Genomic DNA, 17338 nt, shown 5'->3' on the forward strand with positions numbered 1-17338 from the left:
AACTAAGAGGGCGCCGACCAAAAGGAGACCAGCAGGTGCCTGCACAACCATTAAAAATGACAACAGCCATTTGGGGATTGGGCCTCATTCTCCTAGGATTCAAAATGAACAGACAACTTATATTCTGGAGCCATGACTGTTGGAATGTTTCCCTTTTCCACAGTGTGCTCCTTCTTTATCTCCTTTATTCCGTACGCTAGTTAAGTCTGATGGTGGCAGTGGCAGTGTTGACCCCTTTTGCTCTCTGATCTTATTTACTACTGCTAGATTCTCCCCCTCAGGCCCTTCTCTCCAAGCACACTGGCCTCCTTTCAATTTCCTAACCTCACAAGATAAAGTCTTGCCTCAGGGCCTTTGCACCTGCTATTGCCTATGTCTGGTTCCCCCATGTCTTTCAAGTCTTTGCTCAAATGTCACCTTCTCGACTATTTAAAATTACATCTCTCAGAGCCACTATATAAGCACTGCGCAGGCCTCACGCCTTTCTCTTTGAGGAAGGTTGCTGCCTTCCCCGCACTCCAGCTCCCTGCGCCTCCTGACTCACCGCTGTTCACTCTCGCTGAGGAACAAGTTGGTCAGGAAGCCACGCGCCAGTCATGGCTTTTTTTTTTTTAAGATTTATTTATTTATTTATTTCTCTTCCCTCCCCGGTTGTCTGTTCTCTGTGTCTATTTGCTGCGTCGTCTTCTTTTGTCCACTTCTGTTGTTGTCAGTGGCATGGGAATCTGTGTTTCTTTTTGTTGCACCATCTTGTTGTGTCAGCTCTCCGTGTGGGCGGCGCCATTCCTGGGCGGGCTGCGCTTTCTTTCGCGCTGGGCGGCTCTCCTTACGGGGTGCGCTCCTTGCGCGTGGGGCTCCCTACGCGGGGGACACCTCTACGTGGCACGGCACTCCTTGCACGCATCAGCACTGCGCATGGGCCAGCTCCACATGGGTCAAGGAGGTCCGTGGTTCAAACTCCCATGTGGTAGGCAGACGCCCTAACCACTGGGCCAAGTCTGCTTCCCAGTCATGGCTTTTAAGGGTGATGGAAAGACACCCATGGAACCAGAGGTGGCAGTTCACTGCATCAGAATCACCCTGACCTGCCACAGCATGAGGACTCTGGAGAAGGTGCCTGCTGACGTGATTAGAGGGGCAAAGGAGAAGAACCTCAAGGGAAGGGGCCGGGTCAGATGCCTACCAAGGCTCTAAGGATCACGACAAGGAAAAAGCCTTGTGCTGAAGGTTCAAAGACTTGTCACTGTTTCCAGATGAGAATCCCCAAGCGACTCGCTGTCTTGCACAGTCCTTCTGAGATTGCTGAGCAGATGATTTCCATCAATTCTGAGCCAGGAGCAGCCGTAGAAGTCACCACTGCAGATGCTTAAGTCAACTATTTTAATAAACCGATGGTCAATCGCTAAAAAAAATTTTTTTTTAATTGCATTTCTCACCCATCCCCTACCCAATGATCCCATTTTCCTTCTCGGCTTAATTTTTCTCTATAGTCCCATCACCTTCTAAATGTACTACATTATGCTCCATAGTCTACTTATTCTGTTTATTGTCTATTGCTCCCAGCTAGAGGGCAGGATTTCTGCCTGGGTGGCTCTATTAGCACAGAGTGTGGCATACCGTAGGTGCTATGTGAATGAATAAAGGAGTGAATGAATGGATGAGCGCTCTACCAAGGAGAGACTGTGATTCCAGGGCCAGAACTGGGGGCCTGCTGATGGGAGGGCTCCTCTCCCTACCTGGAGATTCTCTTTCCACGGCTTGTCTCACTTAAGCTGTCACTCCTGAATGCCTAGTCCCTGCCCATGTGGAGTTTCCAACTGGGAAGAAAGATGGGACCCACATCTGCCAGGACTGCTGCTCTGGGGAGCCGAGCCACGGTGCCCTCAGAGCTAGGGAAGCTTCTTGGAGAAGCCAAAGCAAAGCTGTGAGCTGGGAGGAAGATTTGGGAGGGTGGCAAGAAGCAAGAGATGGTATCCCAGGTAGGAGGGTTCCAAGAAGCCAATGTTTCTCTCAATTGATGGCACTGAGAATCAAGTGAGTGTTCTTTTTCCCCACATAATTCAAAACCTGCCAGGGGAGCTCTCGACAGCTGCCGGACCAGTTCACGGTGAGCCTAAGTCACATGTGAAAAAAGGCACCAAGGATTTTAAATCCCAACCCCACCCCGACCCTCTCCCCACCGTGGTCCCAACAAGTTAGATGCAATCCAGGGGACCAGGTTTTAGGGGAGCTGTTTTCTAAATATATGCTCTGATTTAAGACAAGCTTTACCAGCTGTTTTGATCAAGTGCTTTTCATCTAAGCATTACGTTCCCAGACTGCCCAGTTCACAAACAACAATTCACTAATTCCTGCCCAGCAGATGAAAAGGTGGAGGAAACAGAAGAGCAGGGAAGGGATAACCAACGTTTTCCCATTTCCTTTGTGAGGCTCTTTTTTTTTTTCTTAAGATTTCTTTCTTTCTTTCCTTTTCTTTCCTTTTCTTTTCTTTTCCTTTCTTTTCTTTTCTTTCTCTCCTCTCCACTCCCCTCTCTCTCCCCTCTCTCTCTCTCCCTCCCTCTCTCTCTCTCTCTCTCTCCCCCCCTCCACCCCCACCCCCACCCCCACCCCGGTTGTCTGTTCTCTGTGTCTATTTCCTGCGTCGTCTTTGTCCGCTTCTGTTGTTGTCAGCGGCACGGGAATCTGTGTCTCTTTTTGTTGCATCATCTTGTTGTGTCAGCTCTCTGTGGGTGCGGCACCATTCCAGGGCAGGCTGCACTTTCTTTCGCGCTGGGCGGCTCTCCTTACGGGGCGCACTCCTAGCACATGGGGCTCCCCTACGCGGGGAACACCCCTGCGTGCCACGGCACTCCTTGCGCACATCAGCACTGCACATGGGCCAGCTGCCCACGGGTCAAGGAGGCCCAGGGTTTGAACCGCGGATGTGAGGCTCTTTTGTCGGCCGACATCTTGCAGGAGGGAAATGAAAACTACAGGTTTACCCCAGACCAACGAAAGTAGGGGGTCAGAAGGCTCAGAACAGATTTCCACACGCGGAGCCATGAAGATGCAGCAAGGAAACCGTGGTCTGAGGCAACCCTGAGTCAGGGACGGTGGATGTGAAATAAAAATATTACTGATGATGCTGATAGCATGGGTCTTGGAGTTATATAGCACTTCAAAGTTTACAAGAGATTTAGTGTGATTTTTACAGCAGCGCTGTGAGTGAGGTTTTACAATTCCCATTTCACAGGCTACAAGGCAGTGCCTGTCCAACAGATCCCGGTGTCCGGGAAAAGCCCAGGCTTGGCGCTCACCCCGAGGTCAGGCTGGTGCAGTTCAAGCCGGGGGCAGGAAGCAGGGCAAGGGCAGATTCCACAGGGAAGTGCTTTTTTTTCCCTTTACAAATAATAATCTCTTTGTTATCCACTAGATTGTTAAGGGAGTCCTGGGGCTCAAGAGAAGATGTCTCTTCTCTGCCATGACTGGAGTGACAAGAAAGGCAGGGTGTCTCGAGGCCTGGGGGTACTGGAGAGGGGAGGTGTGTTTTCTTGTTCAGATCGCAGCACTCCTAGGGACCCCAGGACCAGCTCCAGGGACACGTCACTGGGTGCACACGGAGCCGGGGCTCTGTCTCTGTCACTTCCCACTGCTTCTCCAAGGTCCAGCTCAACCCCCGATTGCACTCCACCCCATCCACAGCCTCTTCGGGCCTGGCGTAGAGGTCACTCGAACCACCTACCAGTGAAAAAGCTTGTGTAAACCTGGCTCTCTGCTGCAGTGGCACCAAATAGACTTTGCTTACTGAAAAACCATAGGAGGGAGAAGAAAAAGTGGACTCTGCCTTTTGCGGACAACATGACTGCAGAGTGTGGGAAGGGAAGGATAGGGGTGCCCACAAACTCCCCCACCACACCCCACCCCACATCTCCAGTGCTGAATGCCTGGGAGGCTGTTTCTGGGCTTTGGGCTGTTTATGAGGCTATGCTAAAGCTGAACGACACAACAGGAAAAAGGAAACAGCAACGTATTCAACAAAAAGGAAAAAGAGCTTTCCACTTAGTTAACCAAGTTATTGCCGTTCACAACTATCAAATGGGAAGAGAAACAAGAATATGCATGAAGAGGACTTTTGCACTCTGTAATAAATTATTGTAACCAGACTGATAAGGCACTGCTCTACAATCTAAAAACATACCTATGAATAATGGGTCATCAGAAACAGTTGATATGGGAAGCAGATGTGGCTCAACTGATAGAGCATCCGCCTACCACATGGGAGGTCCAGGGTTCAATCCCCAAGGCCTCCTGACCCGTGTGGTGAGCCGGCCCATGCGCAGTGCTGATGCACACAAGGATGGCTGTGCCACGCAGGGGTGCCCCACATGTAGGGATGTCCCACGTGCAGAAGGGTGAGAAGTGTTCTCACAAGGAGAACCACCCCATGTGAAAAAAGTGCAGCCTGCCCAGGAGTGGGGCCACACATAGGGAGAGCTGATGCAGCAAGATGACACAACAAAACGAGACACAGATTCTGGGTGCCGCTGACAAGAATACAAGTGGACGCAGAAGAACACACAGCAAATGGACACAGAGAGCAGACAGCAGGGGAGGGGAACAGGGAAGGGGAGAAAAATAAATAAAAATAAATCTTTAAAAAAAAACAAAAACAGTTGCTATGCATCATCCAACCAAGTATGTGTTTATTCGTCCCACCAGAAGAGGTTGGCGTCCACCGCGTGGCTTCCCAGCGGCTGATGGGGCAGCTGAGATGAGCCCAGAGCTCCCTCTTGGGCGTCTTTCTGTCTTGGTGACAAACCAGAATGTAAGTCCATGAGAGCACGGTTCCATCTGTCTCTTCACTGTTGTATCCCTAGATCAGTGCATGGCACACACTATAGAATTACTGAATTAATTTGCTGAATTTCAAGGCGTAATCATTCATCCATCACGCTGAAGAAGCATCCCTGGCTTTATTAAAAGAAATTCTGGTTTGTTTTGGATGGGTGTTCCCTTGACACATCTAAGTGCTTCCGGCAGGAAAGGCAGGGTCATACAGCCTTAATGATTAAGCAAACAGAACTGAGTGCAAAAGTATGTCAGAAACCATGGTGTAAGTCAACTAAAATATTCGGCCTTTGTTTAGAAAAACATGTAATTCGTGCCCACTATTTCAGAAATATATTTATCACACAGAGTGAGGCTTCTTCCTTTTCCAGGACAACTGGGATACCCGGAAAACCACCGGGACACACCCGGTCTCCATGGTAACCTACCTGTCTCCAATGAGAGGAAACATACTTCCTGCCTCTGTTTTGAATCCTGTAACAACCTGAGAAGCCAGCATTTTGAAAATAACAATTTCTGAGCCCTGGAGCCATACTAATTTTTTTTTTTTTACTAATGTTTCCTTATGGTGACAACCCTGAAATCATTTACTAAGTGTCTATGGAATTTTGCTGACCAGTATATTTTCCTTCGCAAGATCATAAATGTGGACTGTCAAGATGGATTTTAAAATCCTTCCAAGAAACTGCAGGCAGGCACCGAGCTAGTAGCAAGGGCAACCTCTGACTTCTCACATTTGATAGTGATGCCATTAGTCTGGCGTCATATCCCCTGGCATCTCTCGTGCCTTCATTCGCCCTGAAATTAATCTTTCATATTAGCCAAATTATGAAGATAGCTGATTGCCTCTTCATAACTTTCCAGGCCGACTCAATATCCTGGACTGGGACAGATTAAACCTCTGAAAAACAACTGGGAATAACAGTCTACGCAGTCTTTGGAGGAATGTCACTGAGAGCCAGGCACGGTCCCTAACGGGGGCTAGACAGTCATGAGCACCAACCAGCAGACAAACATCGTCATGCCAAGTGAATCAGGAAGAGAGGGAGAAGCCCACTGGGGTCTTCTAATCAGCAGGAGCCCAAGACTCACAGTTTCTCTCTCGGGGAGGCTCATACAGAAGGGCGGGGATGGACAGAAGAAAAAGGAACTGAGGAAACAGCCTGGTGGACCGAGCAAGTGGACAAACACTTGCTCCTGAGAAAAGAGGGCAGGAGCGATGAAAAATGAAGGCAGGAGCAAACACCTAAGGTTAAAACAGCAGGAGCCACGCAGCCTCCTTCCAGACCCAGAAACAAAGTGAACCTCCAAATTCCAATAAATCGAAAAGCAGCAGCACATCCTAGATCATAAACAAATGAGCTCGATGCTCCACCATATTGCAATGGTGAATTTCTGGAAAGACTCAGAATACTTGTCATTATATCCCACTTAATAGATGACTTGCTCAGTAGTGAATTTAGAGGAGATTAACAAATTCTAACTATAGATTATGATACATTTCCATTAAGTCAATCACAAATATGGAAAATGTTGGTCCCAGCCAAACTATAAAAAGACAGTTTGCTAAGGAAATTAAGAGGGAAAATGAGGTTATCAGAGGAATGGGTTCTTGGGGCTCCTTTTAAAATTTTGTTTCAAATTGCAAAATTAAAGCCTGCCATTGGGGAAAATTTAGAATGTAGAGAAATACAAAAGAAGCAGAAAAGAGGAATCACCCGTGATCCCATCAGCCTCAACTACTAACAGGATAGTTTATTTTTTTCCCATCTATTTTCCAACTTTTTTGCCACTCCCAAACACAGCAGAGATGATACTGTCCATATAATTCTATATCTTGCTTCCCACTCCCAAATTTAAGAGAAGCACTTAAATGGGTTATTTTCAATTCCTTAGCAAATATCCTCCTAATATGCTAAATTCAAGTGGTTCTCAGTCACTCATTAAAACAACCAATTTGAGACAAACTCTGGTCAGTAGCTTTACTGTATACACTTCTATCTGCAGAAAACAAATAATACAATTACTTGTCTTCTGCAATACTCCTGAATTCTGACTTTTCCCTAATTCACAATTAGTCAAAACAGGAGCTCAGTCCATCAGCTTCTTCGACAAGCACCGTTACGACCTCCCAGGAAGAGCATAAAGACATCATCCTAACAAGGATGACAACACCCTAGCAGCAGTTTCTTGTTAGTGTGCTCTTGAGGGAATAGGAACCAGCTTCTAAATAAGGCACCAGATCTAGAGCATGAGAGCTTAGCTCAATTAATTGCCAGCCTTGGTTGGGGCCCCCATAGCCTATGTCCCAGTGAAATCACTCACCTTCAAACCTTTCTCCTCCTTTAGTCAAGGAGACCCTGTCTTCATGGAGCACCTGGTACACAGGACGTTATAAGGAAATGGTGACTGGACGGACAGGCAGATGGATGAAATACACACAAAGAGTTTACCTCTCTTCTAACTTCCGCACCCCCCGGCCCCCATCCCTTCCTTCTTCTATGCTCCAAACACCTGTTCCTCAATAGTATCAGTTTCTTCTGAATTACATGCCAGCTCTTAATATGGCAATTGCTAAAGTGTCTGTGTTTCCTCCAAGAAGTTCATTTGTTTGCAGTTAGTTAGCTGTGAACTGTTCAGCTATGACTATGCTCAATGCTGCTACAACTCAAATTTACTTTTTTAAGCATTCTTGCACAGCAGACAGTTTAGAGGTTATTTAGCCCTACGTCCCACTTTACAAATGAGGAAGCTGAGATCTAGAGGAAAAGCTGCCCACACCAAGTTAAAACTAAGACTGGGGTGGGCGCGTCACCCCACTGAACCTTGACGGCTTCCAGACCACTGTCCCCCAATTTTTAACAAAGGAATAAAATGAACACTTACCAGTCAGGAAATAGCGCACACACAAAAATATCATAAGTAAGCTGACTGCCCATTACCACTGGTCTGTCAGGCCTGCAAAGCAAGCCCTTTAAGCATAGGTGTTGAGTTTTTGATAATTCCATTTGCAAAATCCCCAAGGCGGAGGGTACTACCCACCACTCTATAGCTGACGGCAGTGGATGGCTGAGACACACATCTGGTCCATGGTGTTCCAGGCTCTGAGCCAGGAATGGGGGCCACAGGACCCTGCCTGCAAAGAGGCCCATCACCATAAAGTCGAGTCCACAAAGAGATTCACCGCTCTGGGAAAAGGGGACGTGCGTACCATGGCTGACTCATGGACACACAGCAGCAAGGTCAGACTCGGACTAGCACTGGCAAGGAGAAGCAGCGAAGGGCCTGGAGGATGCAGCTGGGGCGGGGTGGAGGGGGGCATTTTTTTTCTCCCTGGAGGAGCAACGGAGAGCTTCGCAGAGGAGGTAGCACTGGCTCACTCCTGGCATGAAAGAATGGCTGAGATTTGCCCTTGATCTGGAAGATCAGTGATTCTCATGGGGTCACTTTCAGAGTCACACTCCACCATCCTTCTATTTGGACTCATTCTGCCAATCATCACCCTGTCCTAACTCCCCTCTCCTCACTTCTTCCACAGGTGGGGGTCCTCAGGGAGGCAGGAATGGGCTGTGCCATGCACTGGCCAAAAAGCTGGGAAGCAATTCTGAGGCAGGATAACGATGGTGATGGTGATGGTGACGATGACGATGACGGTGGCGATGATGCCGATGATGGTGGTGGTGACAGTGACAGTGACGATGATGACAGTGAGGATGGTGATGGGGTGGTGGTAATGATGGTGAAGGTGACGGTGATGGTGATGACAATCGTGAGAATGGTGATGATGGTGACGGTGATAATGGTAATGATGACGATGGTGATGGTGACGGTGACGGTGATGTTGCCATCCTGGGGAGCCAGCTACTGGCCCGGGACAAACCACAGAGGGAAGGAGCTATGGGCCACAGTACCTGAAGGCTGCCTGAGGGTCCCTAGCTAAGAGAACCCAGAATTCCTTACCTGTCCTACCCCTCCTACAGCCCTCCCTCCACTCCCAACAATATTAGTGAAAATAATTCTCAAATGCATGGGCTTTCACCCTCCAGCTCAGAGAACAATCAGCCAGAGCACATTGCTTTTAGGTCAGGTAAGAGCATACCACCAAAAACATATGCTAATAAAAGCAGCAAACCTTTACCCCTATTTTCAGAAAGAAAAAAGAGGGGAAACCATCTCCCAGAAAATGAGAATAATTCATATGTGCCCAAGGTTCAGCATGAAGGAAAACCGAGCCAATGCATCTGTCCGAGACCTGTTTGTATCTTTGTTTACTGGGGAGAAGACAGACCCCCAAAGAGGTCAAAGCAGCCGGCACATTTTGCCTCCCACCCCTGGAAGCCGAGTCCCTGCCACCAACCAGGCTGCGTCACCAAGCAGGGCAGCGGCACTGCAACAATTGAAGATTTTTAAATAAAGCCACAGCCCTGCCACTGCCACCACCACACTCTGGCAAGGGCTGAGAGGGACAGAGAGAAAGCCACCAGCCCTGCTGCCCATGGCCCTGCCTCGCTGCCCTCCTCCCGCCACCAGGGCAGGCTTTTCTGGACATTCCCTGCTCTTTCTGCTAGAAGTGATTCTCTGGTCATAAACGATAAATATGGAAAATTGCGCTGTGCTGGAAATGATTTTTTAAACAGAGCTGATTGATTTGGGAGGTCCTCCCTTCCCTCTAAAAATGGACAGCAAATAGGAGTGACAGAGAAGAGTGGGGAGCTGTGGTCAATTCTGTTTTCTGGAAACATCCGTTAAAGGCACAGAAAGGAAGCAGAGCTGAACATTCTGCTGCTGGAGGAGAAAAGTGCCGTCATCGACTCACACCGCTGCCCAGAGTGTTCCCAGGAATGCTCCTTCAGCCGCTAGCAAAGGAGCGCAGGCGTCCTCAACTCAGCAGATGCTTTCCAAGCACCCAGCGGGGAGGGGGATAAAGAGCTCTGGGTCTCATGGTGTCTGAGGAATAAGCGGTGGATGTCTGGGCAGGCCCCAAAGCTCAGGCATCCTGAGAAGGGGACGTTTCAAAATGGAAAGGCTCCAAACCCCAAATCTTGACCCTCTCCCTGGCTCTCTTCTGGACCTTAAGCACATCACACCTCACAGGCCCTTTCCAACTACAGCCAATGAACCTGAAAAGAGGGGAGCAAGTGTAACATAGTGGTTGAGTACCTGTTTGCGTGTACGAGGTACCAAGTTCAATTCCAGTACCTCCTAAAAAAAAAAAAGAAATATTTTGTGGCAGAGGAGACACTAACACCTGGGGACGTTTTAATTTCTTTTTTAAGAGCCACCAAGAATCAACCTGGGATTTGTACGTGGGAGACAGGTGCTCAACCACTGAGCTATGCCCACTCCCCAATAAAGTGATTTATCTTCTGTGTACCTCTGCAGCTTGAATACTACTACTTCTTTTTTTGGAGTTATTGGAGATTGAACCCAGGACCTCATATGTGTGAAGCAGGCACTCAACCACGAAGCTACACCTCCTCCTAGGCGTGTTTTAAATAGCAACAGCAGCAGCTACCAGAACCACTGAAAGAAGACTCAAGCGGGTATCTGCAGTCCCACTGTGCACATGCACTAACAGCTCAGGAAGGCTCACCCTGACAGTAACAGAAAGAACAGAGGCCAGGACCCCCAACACCCTGATTCTTCCCCTGCAAATGAGGTCAAGTGATCAGTCCTGGAAGAAGAAACAAGACATTTGACAATCAACTGCAGAAAGCACTACACTTTAGCAGAAGAGCTAGCTCATTTGCGACCTGGAGATAACACACCAAACCCAGATCTAACCAGCATATATAGATGGGGTTTACTCTTCCTGCATCTCAATTCTTGCATCTTTAAAAGGGGATCTCTTCCCGTGCTGACCATCCCCAAAGAATAAAAATGAGACAAGAGGAGAAATGTCTGCAAAAGCACAGGGCACAGAAGTACCTAGCCCCCCTGTACACCACTCCTCCCCTCACTGGCTGATTTGCCAGGAGGCCAGGCCATTCGACATATTTAAGTGGCCATTTCCACCTGCTCAGTTCTGAGCCAGGTCCTGGGCGAATGAAAATGTGCCCTGCTCCACGCAGGCGCTAAAAGGAGAGGATGCTGTTTGGGAAGGGAGGGCAGGACAAGTTCTGGAAACAGGGAACTTCAGCCCAGGAGATGCCATGCAAGGACACAGGGCAGCTACCAACCCAGGGGCATTAAAGAAAGTAGTTCAGACTAATTCATGGTTTTGCCACTTTCTGGCTGCTGGCCTCAGGCTATTTCTTTTGTTCAGGATCACCTTAGATTTTGGTTAAAAAAGGGTTTAATTCCTCTTGTCTCACATGTTCTTGCTGAAACCATATATAGGTATGTAGCAGGTGGCTTTACATCATCTGACCATTTCACACCCTTTCATTTAGATCCCAGGCACGGTGCTGGACACGAAGGAGTTGCAGGAAAGAAAGGTGAGGAGAGCAACTTCAGTTCGTGAGTCCAGCAAACATTCCCGGGCGAACTTGGCAAGGCCCAGTGCTGGACTGGGTGCAGGGATGAGAAGACCAGTGAGACTTGTCCGCTGCCTTTGGAGAACTCACCATTATGCGGGGAGATAGACAAGTATGCAGCTCATTTCATTAGTGCAGAGGAAGGGACTGATTCTCCCTGGAAGAATCCTGCTAGGGAGGAGATTCGTGAGCCAAACCTGTAAAGGCTCGGGTGGGAAGAAAAGGCAACTCTACAGAGACAGAGAGCAGATCAATGGACCGTGGGGGCTGGGGGAGGGAACAGAGAGTGACCGCAAATGGGCACAGGGGATCCTTTGGGGACAGAGGTCAAGTTCTCAAATTGAATTTTGGTGATGGGTGCACAACTCTGTAAATTTACTGAAAGTCATGGAATTGTATACATAAAATGGATACATTTTATGGTATGCAAACTACATCAATCAAGTTGAATTTTTTTTTAAAGGATATGTAGGAGTCTAACAGGTAGAAAAGCTTGGTGGGGAGAGACGGAAAGGAGCCTGAACAAGCAGCACCTTGCTTTGCAACCCCAGTGTCATCTCCAGGCACTCCACTGCCTCTGGCCCATTGCACCCCTTTCTCTGGGAGGCCTCCCGGCCCCTGGCGGGTTAGGAGCTCACCACCACGGCACCCGTCCAGCACCACGGGACTGGCTTGCTTGGTGGTCTCCCCAGCCCTGGATCCAGATGAGCCAGGGTGAAATGAAGACTGTGTCCAGCCGGGGACAAAGCACACAGTAGGTGCTCAAGAGAACACTGGCTGAGGAAGAGAAAGCGTTGGGAGGGTGGTGGAAGGTGATGGAATCCGTCCTGTAAAATCTGCACTGACGACAGCATGGATTCCTGGAGGAAGTGGGCACCACCCTGCCGGTTGAGGGAAGATAAGGCTTCAATATAGAGAGAGCGCAGGAGAGGCCAGGACAAGGGGGAGCCCTGTCAAGACGCAGCAACCAGTTAGGTGCATGGAATGAAGACGGGGGATAGAACCCCCACATCCTCGGGTGACCTCCAGCTTTTAAAACCCGCAGCAGAAGAGGCGGGCTCCTGGCCACGGCTTCAGCGAGAGCGTCTCAGCCCTGCTCTGGCTGTGCAGCCGGGAGGCACCTGCACACCCCCCTGGAAGGCAGTGTTGGGTCTGAAGCTCTAGAGAGAGGTCAGGGTTGGCATCGGGGCCAGCGGGCAGGTGTGGGAGCACGTGCGGGAGACCTGGGTAGGTGGAAGGAGACTGGAGCTCTGGAGCAAGGTTCAAATCCCCCCACACCCTGGAGGCACCAAGATGGTCCCTGACTGAGGGGACACCTCGCCCGTTGAAGGGGAACACAGCAAGGGAAGATTTATTTCACAAGGAGAGATGGGTGTGGAGGCCGAATCATTCGACTTCCATGAGAGGAATGATGCACCCCTCCCCCCAAAAATGTCTCCTTCCTTTCTTTACGATCATGGCAACCTTATCCAAGGGGCCAGGTGGTTTCCCTTCTTAGCCAAGGGTCAGAGCCTTGTCACTGCTAAGAGGAGACATCTCATCCACGGAGGCAGGTGCGGCTGATACAAGCACACACCCCACCAGCCTCTCTTGGCTTCTTGCCAACCTGGGTTGCATCTCAAGAGCTAAAAAGAAACACCCAGAAATCCCACGTTGGGATGCACTTGGTTTGCCTGGTGCATGAAAACAGCCCCTATAGAAGGCATCTTTTCTGCCTGGCTGTTGGTCAGGCAGGGATGCAAAATGACAAGAGCAGGAAAGCTACAGGAAGGGCATCTTCAGTCATTTGTCTCATAAATGCAGAGATGGGAACGTTTGCCTCTAAAATTCAATATTAGTTGAAACGACATGGCCCAGGTTGAGCTCCCTACAGGATTTACTGTGCTTTCCAGATGATAAGAAAAAGAAATTCTTTAAACTTGCACTTTTCTCATCAGCACCTAAGAAATTTTCCACCTGTCAAACCGTATTGATTACCTGAAGTTTTATTAAAACATGCACCACTCAATTCCAACCAATTTTTTTTTTCAGAAAGGGATTTGAAAGAAACATTTTTGTTCCCATCGGGCAACTGGCATTGAGAGAGGCCTTAAATCCATCCTGCTGTCTCCATTAGATACTCAATTAGAAACGCAAGCCAAAGGGGAAAAGGACAGGAGTGACACGAGCTCACAGATGGACAGAGGAAATTGCTGACACGAGAACACTAAAGCAACTCAATAAGACTGTGGGAGAATCATGAACCCTAAAACGGCACCCGATCAAAATCTAAAAAATGTCTGCTCTGCCCAACTCCAAACGCCTTCCTTCAGCAGGAACGACAGCAGGTGCGGACAAACCAGCAAAGGACACACTATCCTCCATCAAACCAGAAATTGAAAACATTATCCCACAACAAACAAGCCTGCTTGAGGGCTTGCTGGAATTCTGAGTTCTCATCCAAGCCTGATCCCAGTCTAGAGCATATTTTGGCTACCAAGTAGCTTCATCTCTGGTGCCGAGTCAACTCAGAGACTCGCTGTTAGGATTCCAGATGAGCCCTGGTTCCCAAGTGACCCTGGCACTTCACCACTTGCAGGTAGCAATATCAGGTCTTGGGAGAGGTTTGGTGGAAGAAAACTGGAGTGACGTGATACACCAATGCTCACGGTGTGTGAATGGTTACCCACGGAGCTGCGCGATGCAGAGCCCAGAGGACAATTCTACTGCTTCCCTGGGATGAAAGCGCTCCGTCAGCCTGGGGGGAAGCGGAGGCCCTGGGACAGGGGTGGCCACAAAGGGAGCCCTCCTTGTCCTGCGAGAGCTTGTATTTCTCATTCTGCACAGCCTTGTGGCTAGAAAGGAAGACCGAGATAAAACCTGAAGGAATTTTGTCCAAGTTCCTTCTTTTAGAATCTCTCTCTAGGAGGTCTTGTTGAAAACAAATGAGTCCCTAGGCTAGACTTGGGGCAAATCTCTATTATTCTGGGATTTTGATTTGTCTTTGTTTCTTCTTTCCAGGCATCTGATTCCCATGACCAGGTCTCCCAAATTATTTCACATGGATATTTATTTTCTCCTTACAAAAGGTAAACATGGAGCCCAAATGAAGCAGGCAAGGCTGGATGGAATGTGGCGTCGCATCCCACAAGCGAGAGGCAGATGCCTTGGACCTTCCCTCTGGCACATTATCCAATAAAACCCCACGAGCTCAGTAATCACAGGCACTTTCAGAAGCCAAACAGAAATAGATCTAGGGCCTATTTGAGACAAAAGGCTGGTTTTTACTTAAGGGAAAAACAAAAACAAAAACCCTTTTTGATCTGTCTTCTGAGCTGAGAAAGCCAGACTGGTTTTTTAAAAATATTATTATGGAAGCTGATTATGAGAATAGAGTAGGTTTCAGATCAAAAGCTCCCTTCTCTTCTAGAACACAAAATCATTTTAGGAAACAGAAAGCAGGTTACATTCTAAGTGTGCCCCTGACACCACATCAGGATGAAAAATTAGCTTATTAGGTTCACATATGCTGCCATCACTGCTGTGATACCAGCCGCAACCCTTCAAACCAGAGGTTTCTTCTGTTGTCTTGTCATAAAAGCTGGCAAAGCATATTAGCTTCCCTGAAAACACTAACTGGAGGGGCACTTGATACTTGGGAAACATCTGATCCCCACGCGCAGACCAGCTCACTCCCTGCTTCCACCACACCATACCAGCGCTCCATTTTGAGAGCCTGTCGAGGAGATCTGCTGCTCCCCTGCTTCACTGTTATTTACTTTTCCTTCTGGAAAGGGACTCCGTGGCAGAAACCGTGGAGGTGGAGGGGAGAAACCACCGGCTTAGGGCCAAAGGGGACAGAGGCCGGGGGAGAGGGAGCCAGCTGCCTTCCGGGGTCTGAATGCGGAGGTGCCGTTGGCAGGACTCTCCCTGACAGTGAGTCGTGGTAAGCTTTGCCCACATTATCTGCGATTCAGTTTTACAGGCAGCAGGTTTCAAAACTAAACAGCTAAAATAAAAATAAAAATTAAGGTGTGGGACTGGAAAGAAGGGTCCCACCGGACTCCCCCGGCGTCCTGGGTAAGACAGACTACATTTCAGGAACTAGGGTGCTGGTGGGGGTATAACGCCGAGCCCCAAGGCAAGGCTGGCCGTCCTAGCAAACACCGTCCTCCAGGTGGAGGCTGGCGCAGGCTGGCAGAAAAGGCGTGGGCGTGCGGCTAGAGCCCAGGCCCGGGTGCGCGGCGAGCGCGACCCGGGGCTCTCTCACGCCCGGGCTCTCAGCTCCTACGACCTGCACACCCCGGGGACTCGGCACTTGTTGAACAAAAGGACTCCAGACTCCTGCCACCGCTGCCTTCCGGCCAGGAGAGGGACCCCCGCGCGTCCGCGGGAGGCTGCAGGGCTGGAGAAGGAGCCGGCTCTCCGTGACGCGCGCTCCTACAAAGTCCCGGGTGGCGCGGGCCTGGAGGGGCGGCGAGCAAGCAGCCTGCGCACCCGGCAGCTGAAACTTTCTCGAATCTCGACGCTTTTCCGTTAAGTCAAGAGCCGGGAAAGAGGCACAAAATACGCCCCCGGGGGAGGGGGCGGGGGAGAAGTGCCCCACCCACGACAAAGCACACACACCAAAAGAGGGTGAGAGATGCCAATCCAATTCACGGAGCACCTACTAAGTGCCAGGCCCGGGAACCGGAGCTGTCCGTGCGTCTCGTTTCAATGTCGTGCCAGTCCCCCCACCCCCCCCCACCCCCCCCACCCCCAGGCATTGCCCGCATTTTCAGGTAGGGTGCCGGGTCCAGGGCGCGGCGCAGGTAACGGCGAGGCCGGGGTTCCTAACCTCGGAGCAGATCGCCGACGCCCAGGCTCCCATCCCCGCTGGAACGCACTGGCGACCCACGTGTGGTGCGGACCTGCCCCCGGGGCGCGTGCTTCCCGGTCTCGCGACTCTCCCCTCCCCGGGGCTCCTGCGCTCCGCACTGCGCGGGCCAGCGGGGACGCCCACCCCGCCCCGCGCAATGCGGCTCACACGCGACACCCCTCCCGCGCCCCGACACACCATTCCACAAACGCAGTCCAAAATGGGCATCCCCCCAACTGCACACCCAGATCCCCAGGCGGACACGCCATTCCTGTCCGCGGTCACACACAACTCAGAGGAACACAGGCCATCACCCCCAACACACACACACACGCACACGCAGGGAGCCACGACTGCAAACACTCGCGGGCGCACACCGATCCACACGCCCGCGGCCCCCGCTGCCTCTTACCGGGTCCGGCGCAGGACGCGGTCCGCTGGTCCCCGAGCTCAAGTGGCGGCGCCGGGACAGGCGTGCCGAAGCCGCGAGGGGTGGCTAGGAGCGCGGGCCTCCGTGCGCCCGCGGCCGCCGCGCCGTCCCTGCACGCATCGCCGTCCCAGACAGACAAAAGGAAGCCGGGCAGGCGAGGGGAGGAAGCGAGGTGCAGGCGCTCGTCCGCCCGTCCGCCTTCTGCTGCCGCCGTAGCCGCCAGCCCGCCAGCCCCGAGGAGGAAGGGCGGGAAGGCGGGGCCCGGGGGCGGGGCGCACGGCCCGGGGGCGGGGCGCACGGCCCGGGGGCGGGGCGCACGGCCCGGGGGCGGGGCGCACGGCCCGGGGGCGGGGCGCACGGCCCGGGGGCGGGGCGCACGGCCCGGGGGCGGCGCCTCGGCCCCGCCCGCCCCCGCCTCGGCCCCGCCCCCAGCCCCTCGCCGCGCCCGGCCGCTCCGCCCCGCCTCCTCGGCCGCCCCGCCAATGCCCGGCGCTCCGCCCCAGCCCGCTCCTCTCAGCTCCGCCCCGGGCCCGCCCCTCCACGGCCTGGACGGAGACGGACCCGCCTGGGGAACCGGACGCAGCCGAGCGCAGCGCCGCCTCCCGGGTCCCGGCGCCTCTGGCCGCGGGGGTGGGAGAGGCCGAGAGGCGGTGCCCGGGAGGAGACGGCCTTGCGCGCTCGCCCGCCCTAACTCGCGTCCCCGGCAGGAAGTGCGGCCGGGGCTGCCGAGGGAGGGGAAGAGGCAGGAGTCGTCTAGGGCTCCCTGGC

The 17338-nt window shown here is 51.6% G+C and overlaps 1 protein-coding gene across 1 annotated transcript in view; it reads right to left on the reverse strand.

The window, feature by feature from the left end:
* Nucleotides 1-16821, reverse strand: part of HPCAL1 (hippocalcin like 1) — a 147305-nt gene extending 130484 nt beyond the window's left edge. Inside the window, exon 1 of the mRNA XM_004459325.4 lies at nt 16553-16821. The gene's annotated coding sequence lies outside the window, so the exon portion shown is untranslated. The remainder of the gene's footprint in view (nt 1-16552) is intronic.
* Between the last annotated feature and the right edge of the window lie 517 nt (nt 16822-17338).

The sequence above is a fragment of the Dasypus novemcinctus genome, chromosome 25 (genome assembly GCF_030445035.2).
Source record: "Dasypus novemcinctus isolate mDasNov1 chromosome 25, mDasNov1.1.hap2, whole genome shotgun sequence".
In the NCBI taxonomy this organism is placed as follows: domain Eukaryota; kingdom Metazoa; phylum Chordata; class Mammalia; order Cingulata; family Dasypodidae; genus Dasypus; species Dasypus novemcinctus.